Below are 10,476 nucleotides of genomic sequence, written 5' to 3'. Positions count from 1 at the left end.
AGACCCTGGAGTTTGCAGGGCTGTCTGCCAATACTCCTTAGTTATTTTGGGGGAGAACAAACTAGTTTTGATAGTTCAGAGGTCTTCTGACTACCCTATTGCAGCATGATCTGTCCTCTATAACAAATAAATTGACTCTAGTATTCTCCTGCCCAATCACCAGCACTGTACATTTTTTAAACACTTATTTTTATGGAGGGGGAAATTCACACGACGTAAATGCTCCATTGTACGCCCAGTAAACAACTCAGTGGCACCGACTGTACTTGTGTAACCACTGCCACTGCCCAGTTCTAGAACTTTCTCGTCATCCCCAGTGGAGAACGATTCCCACGAAGCAGTCACTCTCCACTCCCTTGCACTCCTGGCAACCGCAAATGTGTTTTCTGTTCTAAAGATGAACTTATTCTGTATATTTCATATGTGGCTTTTTGTGTCGGGCTTCTTTCAGCTAGCATAATATTTTCAAGGTTTTATCCACATCATAGCAGGTGTAACCATGTCATTCCTTATATGGCTACGTAATATCCCATTGTATGGATATACCATGTTTTGTTCATCCGTTTACTTGTTAATTTTATTCAGAGAGAAATCGAAGCTATTTTCTGTATCTCCAGTGGCTACCGTAGTGCCTGGGGCAGCACAAGGATGGTTAGAGGCTCCACATATAGGTAGAGGTGCAGGTGGTGCAACGGTCAAGGGCATGTGGGAGGGGTCATTCTGGCTTGAGTTGGCTAACTAGGGTATGTATAATCTGGCACGAGCTGTATCTACCCCAAAGAGTGTCTCCCTCTGTCCTCCACCGGCAAAGACATCTTTTGGTCTAGAAGGAGCTCTGGGAACAGGAGATGAGGAATGGAGGCCATGGTAACATAATACATCACTAGCTTAAATAACAACTAGCTGTAACGTCTAAGAGAACACAGTCCTCTTCTGTTCACTGACTCTCAGGCTTCTGCTCTTTTGTTGCTTTCATCATTTCACAGCTCACATTCAAACTCTCTTGAGGCACCTCTTTCCAGGTACCTACGAGATGACCGTCTGCCACCCCACCACCTATATACCACTAATGCTTCATCTGGGTTACCAGCTGTCGTAGGGATTTTTAAATTTTTTTTTGGACTAGAGTTGATTTACAATGTGTTAGTTTCAGGTGTACAGCAAAGTGAGTCAGTTAGACACATATATATACCCACTCGTTTTTATATTCTCTTCCCATATAGGTCATTACAGAGTTTTGTTTTTTTTTAAAGAAGATGTTGGGGGTAGGAGTTTATTAATTAATTAATTTATTTTTGCTGTGTCGGGTCTTCATTTCTGTGCGAGGGCTTTCTCTAGTCGTGGCAAGCGGGGGCCACTCTTCATCGCGGTGCACGGGCCTCTCACTATTGCGGCCCCTCTTGTCGCGGAGCACAGGCTCCAGACGCACAGGCTCAGTAGTTGTGGCTCACGGGCCTAGTTGCTCCGTGGCATGTGGGATCTTCCCAGACCAGGGCTCGAACCCGTGTCCCCTGCATTAGCAGGCAGATTCTCAACCACTGCGCCACTAGGGAAGCCCCCATTACAGAGTATTGAATAGAGTTCCCTGTGCTATTCATTAGTTTCTTATTAGTTACCTGTTTTATATATAGTGGGGTGTATGTGTCAATCCCAATCTCCCAATTTATCCCTCTCCGACACCTTTCCCCTCTGGTAACCACAAGTTTATTTTCTACATCTGTGACTTAATTTCTGTTTTGTAAATAGGTTCATTTGTACCGTTTCTTTAGAGTCCACATGTAAGCGATATCATATAAAGATATTTGTCTCTGTCTGTCCGACTGACTTCACTCAGTACGTCATCTGGATTTATTGCATTATCTCTGAATGTAGTCTGCACGTTTCAGTTCTTGATTTCCCAGCGTTGGTTCTCAACCCATCACCCCCGAGGTGTCTTTCAACTTGCAAGCCAGGCCATAGCACTTGTCTTTCAAAAGACTCAAAAGCTCCTCGTATCACTAATAGCCTACAAGATTCTCCAGGATCCTATAAATAGTTATGAGCCACTCTTTCTACTTCCCTGCTAGCTTGGCATTTCAGCTACACTGGCTTCCTTCCCCCAAATATCATAATGTATTTTACTTTTCCCCCTCCTATCATCTTTGCAATGTGGAATTCACTGACCATCACAAATCTACTTAATCCTCCTCTGTCCTATTAATCCTAATCCTGTTTATTTTGTTCTGACACTGTTATATCCCCGTCTTCAATACAGCGTGTCCTGATGTCACTAAAATAAGCTCCATGAAGAAAATAATTTTCATTTCTTTGCTGCTAGGTCCTCAGCAAGTAAGAGTACGCCCGGCAACACGGTAGATTCTCCATAAGAGCTCGCTTAAATGAGTGGGTTTCTGTACTTTCTCAACAGGCTCTGGGGCTGTTCCATCACCCCTTTCAGTTGCCAGGATCTCGCCTCTGCTCTTATTAGCAACCAGAGCCTAGAAACTCTGGACCTGGGCCAGAACATCTTGGGGCAGAGTGGCGTAATGGTGCTCCTGGAGGCTTTAAAACAGAAGAATGGCCCCCTAAGGACACTCAGGTTGAAGATAGACAAACCTACCGTGGAAATCCAGAAGCTGTTGAAGGATGTGAAAGAAAGCAATCCACAGTTGATGATTGAATGCAATAATACCAGAACAGCCAGGTCCTTATGTTGTCACTTCCTCTCCTGAAGGAAGATAACTCTCTCGCGTGTCCCCAGAGGGGGCCGTCTGATATCTCTAAGATATCTCATTAATGAAGGACGTCAAACGTTAATTACGTTCGACGTTCAAATCAAAATGTAGATCAAAACGTAGAATTGGGCACTGGTTTTTCACCCTCTGGTTTCTGGTAAATTCCGCACAAGTCACGTACCCACTTGATGTTAAAATGTTTTCTCTCACAAGGATAATAAAAAGCAAAGCACTTTGTTTGATGCTGTACTTATTAATATGCCCAGCAGCTAACTTAGGGTAAACTTGGCTTACTTAGTCTAGGAACAAATGTTACAACGTTCATAGATGATTACGTGGGTTTCTTCTACTTTTCTGCCCTCGTGCAGGTATTTCTTGGCCTAATATAATAGTTGCCCAATGAGCCTACATGATCAGTGTGGCTTGTGGTTTTCTTTTTTTATCAGTTTTATATTCTAATCCAGGAGTTGGTAAGCTTTCTCTGTAAAGGGCCAGCTAGCTAATACTGGGTTAGTCAAAAAGTTCATGTGGGTCTTTCCATAAGATGTTATGGAAAAACCCAAACAAAGTTTTTGGGCTAACCCAATATTTTGGGTTTTGCAGGCTCTATGGTCTGTCATAACTATGCATCTCTGCCATTATAGTGTGAAACAGCCAAAGACAGCACATAAGTGACTGGACAGGGCTGCATTCCAATGAAACTTTACAAAAACAGGCAACAGGCCAGATTTGGCCCATGTGTTATGGTTTGCCAGTTCCTGTTCTGAACTGTGCTGTTACTGAGAAGCATACATCTGACCACGTCACTCTTCTCTTTAAATGTTCAGTGATTCTGTGTGTACGTAATCCATACCTGTTGCTGGTAACTTGTAGAAGAGGCTGGAAAGCCAGTTCAGAGCTTTAAAAAATAAAGTCACCATTTGGTGCTAATTTCTAGGCACTGACAAAAGTGAGTAATCGCTCCTTCCTTAATATGTCCACCAAACTTAAGAGGTAGGTGATAAGACTACCTTAAGTAGTCTTGTACTGATACAGGAGTCTTTATCGATAGGGAACATTATCATAAAGTCCCAGTTACAGAAACAGTGGCCTATAGTTAGTGATTCAGGTTGAAAGCTTAAACGACACAATTTGTTTTGGATTTAGGATAACGTTTTCAGTGAACTTTTCTCCCTGACAGTTTTCACCTGATAACTGTAAAACCCCCAAATTTCACATTTTTAGGTGAGCTGAAATGTATTTTTAAAACTTTATTCTTGGCACTTCCCTGGTGGTGCAGTGGTTAAGACCGTCTGCCAATGCAGGGGACACAGGTTCGAGCCCTGATGCCACGGAGCAGCTAAGTCGTGTGCCACAACTACTGAGCCTTTGCTCTACAGCTGGTGAGCCACAACTGTGGAGCCGGCGTGCCACAACTATGGAGCCGGCATGCCACAACTACTGAAACCCATGCACCTAGAGCCCGTGCTCTGCAATAAGAGAAGCCACCGCAATGAGAAGCCCACACACTGCAACAAAGAGTAGCCCCTGCTTGCTGCAACTAGAGAAAGCCTGTGTGCAGCAACGAAGACCAAACGCAGCGGGGGATGGGGGGGTGGGGGGGCCGGAGACCTTGAATAATTTAGCTTGTATACACTTGAAAGCTAACAGGTGTTACCCCTCAACATTTATTGCATAGGTTTTAGCTTTCGTTGTTGCTGTTGGAATATCTGCTCTGGGTCAAATTGGCATTTCTTTGTAGCATTTCTCTGTAGTCAGTGACCGCTTTATTCTGGCTGTTGAGATGTTCTCTTCGATTTGTCTTTTGAGTACTGACATGTTTAAGTATGGATATTCCTTTTATTTCCTATTTTTTACTTTATGCTAGGGATTCAGAACTCTGGGAAAAAATTTGGCTTTTATCTCTTTATATATTGTCTCCCATTTTCTGTGTCTCATTTTACCTTTCATATCCCTTTCACATTATTCCTTCTGTGCCATATTTTTTGTGGGTTAAACATCACATTAGTTCTTTCAACCCATCAACTAGAAGATAAAGACCCCAAGTTAACATAGATCTATGAACTCAAGTACGGAGGTAGTATGGCTTACCTTAGTTGCTCGTTGATCCCAGGAAGGACCCAATTTCTTTCTCTGTGTTGCATTGCCATCCTTAGCAGGCCCTTATTAAGAGAAATCTGTTCAAACACTCAAGGCTGCTGTGGTATTTGGGGTGACACTCAGCCGATACTAACTTAAATCAGGCTTTTGGATACCGGTGTTTAGTGGGACATGGTTAGGCAAGGATTTCAAAGGAATAGATGAGTATGGACTAGAAGGAGTGATCACGGTATCAGAGGCGAGGCTGACGGAGTCAAAATTCAGCGTTCTCCTTGAGTACAAAGCTCTTGGGTAGGATTTCTGTGTTTTAAAAAAGATACAGGGACTTCCCTGGTGGCGAAGTGGTTAAGACTCTGCGCTCCCAATGCAGGGGGTCTGGGTTCGATCCCTGGTCAGGGAACTAGGTCCTGCAACTAAGAAGTCCGCATGCCGCAACTAAGGAACGGGCGAGCCGCAACTAAGGAGCCTGCCTGCTGCAACAAAGACCCAGCACAACCAAAATAAATAAGTATTTTTAAAAAGATACACATATAGTCGAGAGAGGTTGTGGTTGACAGTGTCTGGGCCAGACCCTCCCAGAATGTTAAACACATTCTGATTGACACGCTACAGCAGTTCATTCCCCCCTGCCCTCCAAAGACCATGTTATTTGGTCTATTTATAAAGAAGGAAACAGGGAGAGGACTCCCTGCCACTGAGCAGGACTTTGCCCCCAGTCTGGCAATATCTGGAGACTTTTAAAAAATCACGGCGTGATACACGTCCCATCAACGGTAGCATTTTCATCGTCTTCAAGTAGCATTCAGTATGTTCAGAACCTTGTGCCACCATCACGTTCCAGGACCTTTTCATCACCCCAGAAGGAACCCCTGTACCCATTAATCTACTTTGTCTCTACGGATTTGACTCCTCTGGCGTTTTCTGGGTCACAGCCGGCTGTGCTTCTGGCTTCTAGTGGGCAGAGGCCAAGGGTGCTGCTAAACGTCCAGCGATGCACACACGACACTCATCGCCCTGAGGCTGAAAACCCCACTGCAGCTGGACAGCGTGCGATGTCTTCAGGATACTGCACCCTGCCACGGCTCCCCAGCTGGGTAAAGTAAAGACCTAGGAGGGGTAGTGTCTCTTCCTTCGAGAGAGCAGGTGTTAAAAACCTCAGCCTTGTGGTGTCAGGAGGGCCTCCCTCAGCATCCCAGCCTCAGTCCCTTCGTGGCTCAGCTCTGCTGGGGCCAGAGGGCTTGAATGGTTGCAGAATCATGGCTCATCCTCTCACCATTCTGCTTAGCCTTGGTGAGTCCCAGAGAGAAGGTGGGGGACACCTATTACTAGAAGTGGAGGCGAACTCTTGGCTTTGGGGTTGGTCTTACCAGGGCTCTCTTCCAGGCCATGCGTCTGAACCCAGGAGACCAAGGCATGGGAAGGCGAGTCCTTCCCCCAAGGGGATACTTATCTAACCTCTTGTGGGTTTTTTTTAGCAGTCAGAACACACACAACATTTATCGTTTTCTCTCTTACATAGGTGTAGTTTTTGGTACCCCAAAATCATTACAATAGTAACATCAAGGATCACTGATCACGGATAATAATAAGAATAAAGCATAATAATATTAAAAAAGTTTGAAATAAGGCAAATATGACCAAAATGTGACACAGAAAGTGAGCAAACACTGTTGTAAGAATGGCACTGGTAGACCTGCTCGACAGAGTTGCCACAAACCTTTAATTTGTAGAAAAAAAGAAAACCTGCAAAGCATAATCAAACAAGGTACGCCTGTACTTCAGTAGTTCATTCTTTTTTATTGCTGAGTTCGGTCTGTTGACTCTTTGTTTTTTTAAAGATTTTTTTTTTTGGTGTGGGCCATTTCTGAAGTCTTTATTGAATTTGGTATAATATTGCTTTGTTTATGTTTTGGTTTTTTGGCTGCGAGGCATGTGGGATCTTAGCTCCCCTACCAGGGATCGAACCCACACCCCCCGCAATGGAAGGCGAAGTCTGAACCACTGGACCGCCAGAGACGTCCCACACTCTGTCTGTTTATTCTTTCACATTATGCTGTAGAGACAAGCAAAACTCATTCTCCTGCTGATGGACTTCGGGCCATTTCTATTACCTGTTGATTTAGAACTGTGTTCTGAGGCACCTCGGCGGTATGCAAGGTCCACTCGGGATTAGCTGCTAAAGCAGAGGTCAGAACTGCCACGTTACACCTCACTGGGAAAGAGTTGACTAGCTTTCCAGGGGCTGGGGTTCCCTTGGCTTTTTTGCCCGTGGTGCAGCATCAGTGTTAAGGGAGAGGCAACCAAGGTTAAGTCAGAAACCAGTAAACCAGAGGCAGTCACAGCTGCCTGATGAGTGGCTGATGGGAACCTCACCTTCTTCTGGAGTTTAGGTAATGCTAAACACTAAACAAGTAACACTCTTGTTTTGCACAAGGCGCTTGTGAAAGACAGAGTTGGGGTTATAAAGTCACTTCTATAAAAGGCTCAGTAAGAAGGATGGCACGGAGAGCTGAATCCAGGGAGACTCAGGGCTTGATACTTCTTTCCAGGATTACTTGCCAGACCTTCTCTTTCAGCAGTTCGGATTCCTGGATTCCGAACAAGAGGTCTGTGATCACCAAGTGTCTGGGTCCTCCAGAAGTGGAACATTCCATCATGGTCCGGGGGCGAGGGGTGGGGAAACCTTCACACTTAAGGTAGAGAGAAACCTCCAGTGTCCAGAGCACAGACCCAACGCACATCTAAGAGATGGATCCAGATAGAGCGGGGTGATACCATTCTTCCTATGGAGGCAGAGGACCCTGATCAGAGCTCAGTGACCCAGTGGAACAGTCGATGACGGGTGAGCGAAACTCACACGGACATTTAGGTCAGGGCTGGGCTGGGATCTGTTGTCTCCAGCAGATCCACTGCCTGACATCCCATCCTAAATCTCAATCCATTTGGGTCGCATTGACTCTTCAGTCAGAGCATGCCCAGCTCCTGTTCCGGGACCCAGGCTAGATTCCGGGATCTCTCTCCAGCCCAGTAGTTCTGAAATGGGGGTGATTCTTCTCTCTCCTTGCCCGCACGTCAAGAGACATTTGGGGCTGTTACAACTCGGGGAGGTGGTGCTACTGGTGGGCAGAGTCCAGAGATGCTGCTAAATGTTGAGCAATGTGCACTACGGCACCCTCCCCCACTCCGTACAGCGAAGAATTATCTAGCCCCGAAAGTCAACAAGGTTGAGAAACCCTGGTTTGCAAGGTTCTTGCCCCCAAAGTAACCACCATCTTTGACCACTCAATCTGGGGCAAAAGGCAGGGTTCCAAGTCTGGGGCAATTCTGCAAACTCCGCTTAGGGTAAGACACCCCTCTTTTTAGAGGACTGGCAATAGGGTCCACGTCAATGAGAAGAGAGGAAGCAAAGCTGGAGAGGATAAATAGACCGAGATAGTTTACAAAGAAAAAGATGAACCAAAAAGTCCTTTATTGGGCCCTGCTGACCTCTTTGCTCCCCTTTCAGCCGGGTTTCCCCTTGCTCGCTCTGTTGCAGTCGTGCTGGGTGTCTTGCTACTTCCCTGCCTTGGGCTCTCCACCTGCTGTTCTTTCTGTCTGCTGGGTGAGCGTTTTTGAGGCATTTCAGTATTTGATGTGACCGCCCTTCTCAGCACAGTCAACACGTCCTCACCCAGCTGACCACCAGATCTCATGGATGTCCGTCCCCCATCACACCCACCTTTTTCCATCACCCTATTTATGTCCTTACAAGCCAGGGGTTCTTATCTGGGTGACTCTTAATTTTGTCCTCAAGGAGACATTTGGCACTGTCCAGAGAGACTTGGTTGTCACACGTTGGGTGGGTGGGTGGTCCTGGCGTCTAGGGGGCAGAGGCCAGGAATGCTGCTGACCCCAAGCAATGCTTAGGACAGTCCCTGCTATGCACTGGATTGTGTCCAAGTCCACATGTTGAAGCCCTAATCCACCAATGTGACTCTATTTAGAAGAGAAACAGGGCTTCCCTTGGTGGCGCAGTGGTTAAGATCCCGCCTGCCAATGCAGGGGACACGGGTTCAAGCCCTGGTCTGGGAAGATCCCACATGCCGCGGAGCAACTAAGCCTGTGCGCCACAACCACTAAGCCTGCGCTCTAGAGCCCACGAGCCACAGCTCTTGAAGCCTGCACGCCTAGAGCCCGTGCTCCACAACAAGGGAAGCCACCACGATGAGTAGCCCCCGCTCACCGCAACTAGAGAAAGCCCACGCGGAGCAACGAAGACCCAACGCAGCCAAAGACAAATAAATAAAATTTTCTAAAATATTAAAAAAAGAGAAACAGATTTGGGCATCTATCATAGAGAAATTGAAACCATGGCATTAAATGAAGTCAACCAGGCTTGCGTTCAGAGAAACGTGGGTCCACCATAGAACCTTAAAGCTCTGGTGTTGGAGAGCCCGAAAACTCGGTGGTGGAGGGACTGTCAGAAGTGAGTAGGGACAGGTGTCAGAAAAAGCCGTCGAAGTGACTATTTCAAGGAGGAAGTGGTCGTATACAAGTACCAGAAGAACAAAATAAGGGTTGAGGAGCGTCCGCTGAGAGTTCCAGGAAACACATTAGTGTTTGTGACAAAAGCAGCTTCTGAGGAAAGCAGCTTCTGAGGAGGTGTGGGGTGAGAAACCAGTTTCTAGTGGTTGAGGAACAAGTGTGAAGAGGCAAAGCAAAGACCGCCCATGTGGGGAATATCTCAGGGCAACTGGTCGCCCCGTCCGTGGACCAGGAATAGTAGAAGGGGATGGACATTCTCCGAGTAATCGTATCCACGTTCTGAAGCTTTAGTTCCTTTTCCTAACTCAGAGTTAGGAAACTTTGGTGCCAGTGGTGATGGTGTAACAACTGTGGAGCACTGAGAAATCCCTAGGATGGGGGACTTCCCTGACGGTCCAGTGGTTAAGACTTCGCCTTCCAATGCAGGGGGTGCGGGTTCGATCCCTGGTCTGGGAGCTAAGATCCCACATGCCTCGTAACCGAAAAACCAAACCATAAAACAGAAGCAATAGTGTAACAAATTCAATAAAGACTTTAAAAATGGTCCAAATCAAAAAAAAAATCTTAAAAAAATAAACCTGTAGCATGACGTCATGAACTCATATATTACTAAGAAGGAGAGATTGTTCCCTCCTTTCGGCAAATGTAAGGTGAAGATAGAAAGGACATATCTTGCCTCAGGAACACAGGTGTTAATGGAGGTCGAATTTGGTCCTTTCCCCCACCTCCTGATTCTTCCGTGCACCTGTTGTATGAGACGGGATGATGGAAGCAGGTAGGGAAGGCAGGCTGGAGATCCAGTCTTAGTGTTGTAATGGGGAAGATGAAAGAACTTGGGGGTAAACACAGAAGGAAGAGAGGCAGGGCTGGGGTAGGGAAAGGAGACGCCATCTCAGCCTTCAAACCTCACCTTTCCTAATACCCATGAGTCCAGGCAACTGTAACATCAGCCTGCAGAAACAGATCACCATATGTGAGGGCACCTTGAGAAGGAGAGATAGGTTAGACCAGTGCTGTGATGGAGTGATGAGTGAGCCTGCTTAAAAAAAAATTATATATACATACATAATTCAGCCATGAGAAAGGAGGAAGGAAATTTTGCCATTTATGACAAAAAGGATGGACCTTGAGGGCATTA

The sequence above is a fragment of the Neophocaena asiaeorientalis genome, unplaced genomic scaffold (genome assembly GCF_003031525.2).
Source record: "Neophocaena asiaeorientalis asiaeorientalis breed wild unplaced genomic scaffold, Neophocaena_asiaeorientalis_V1.1 scaffold694, whole genome shotgun sequence".
NCBI classification, from domain to species: Eukaryota; Metazoa; Chordata; class Mammalia; order Artiodactyla; family Phocoenidae; genus Neophocaena; species Neophocaena asiaeorientalis.
Note: the sequence above shows the minus strand (reverse complement) of the source record.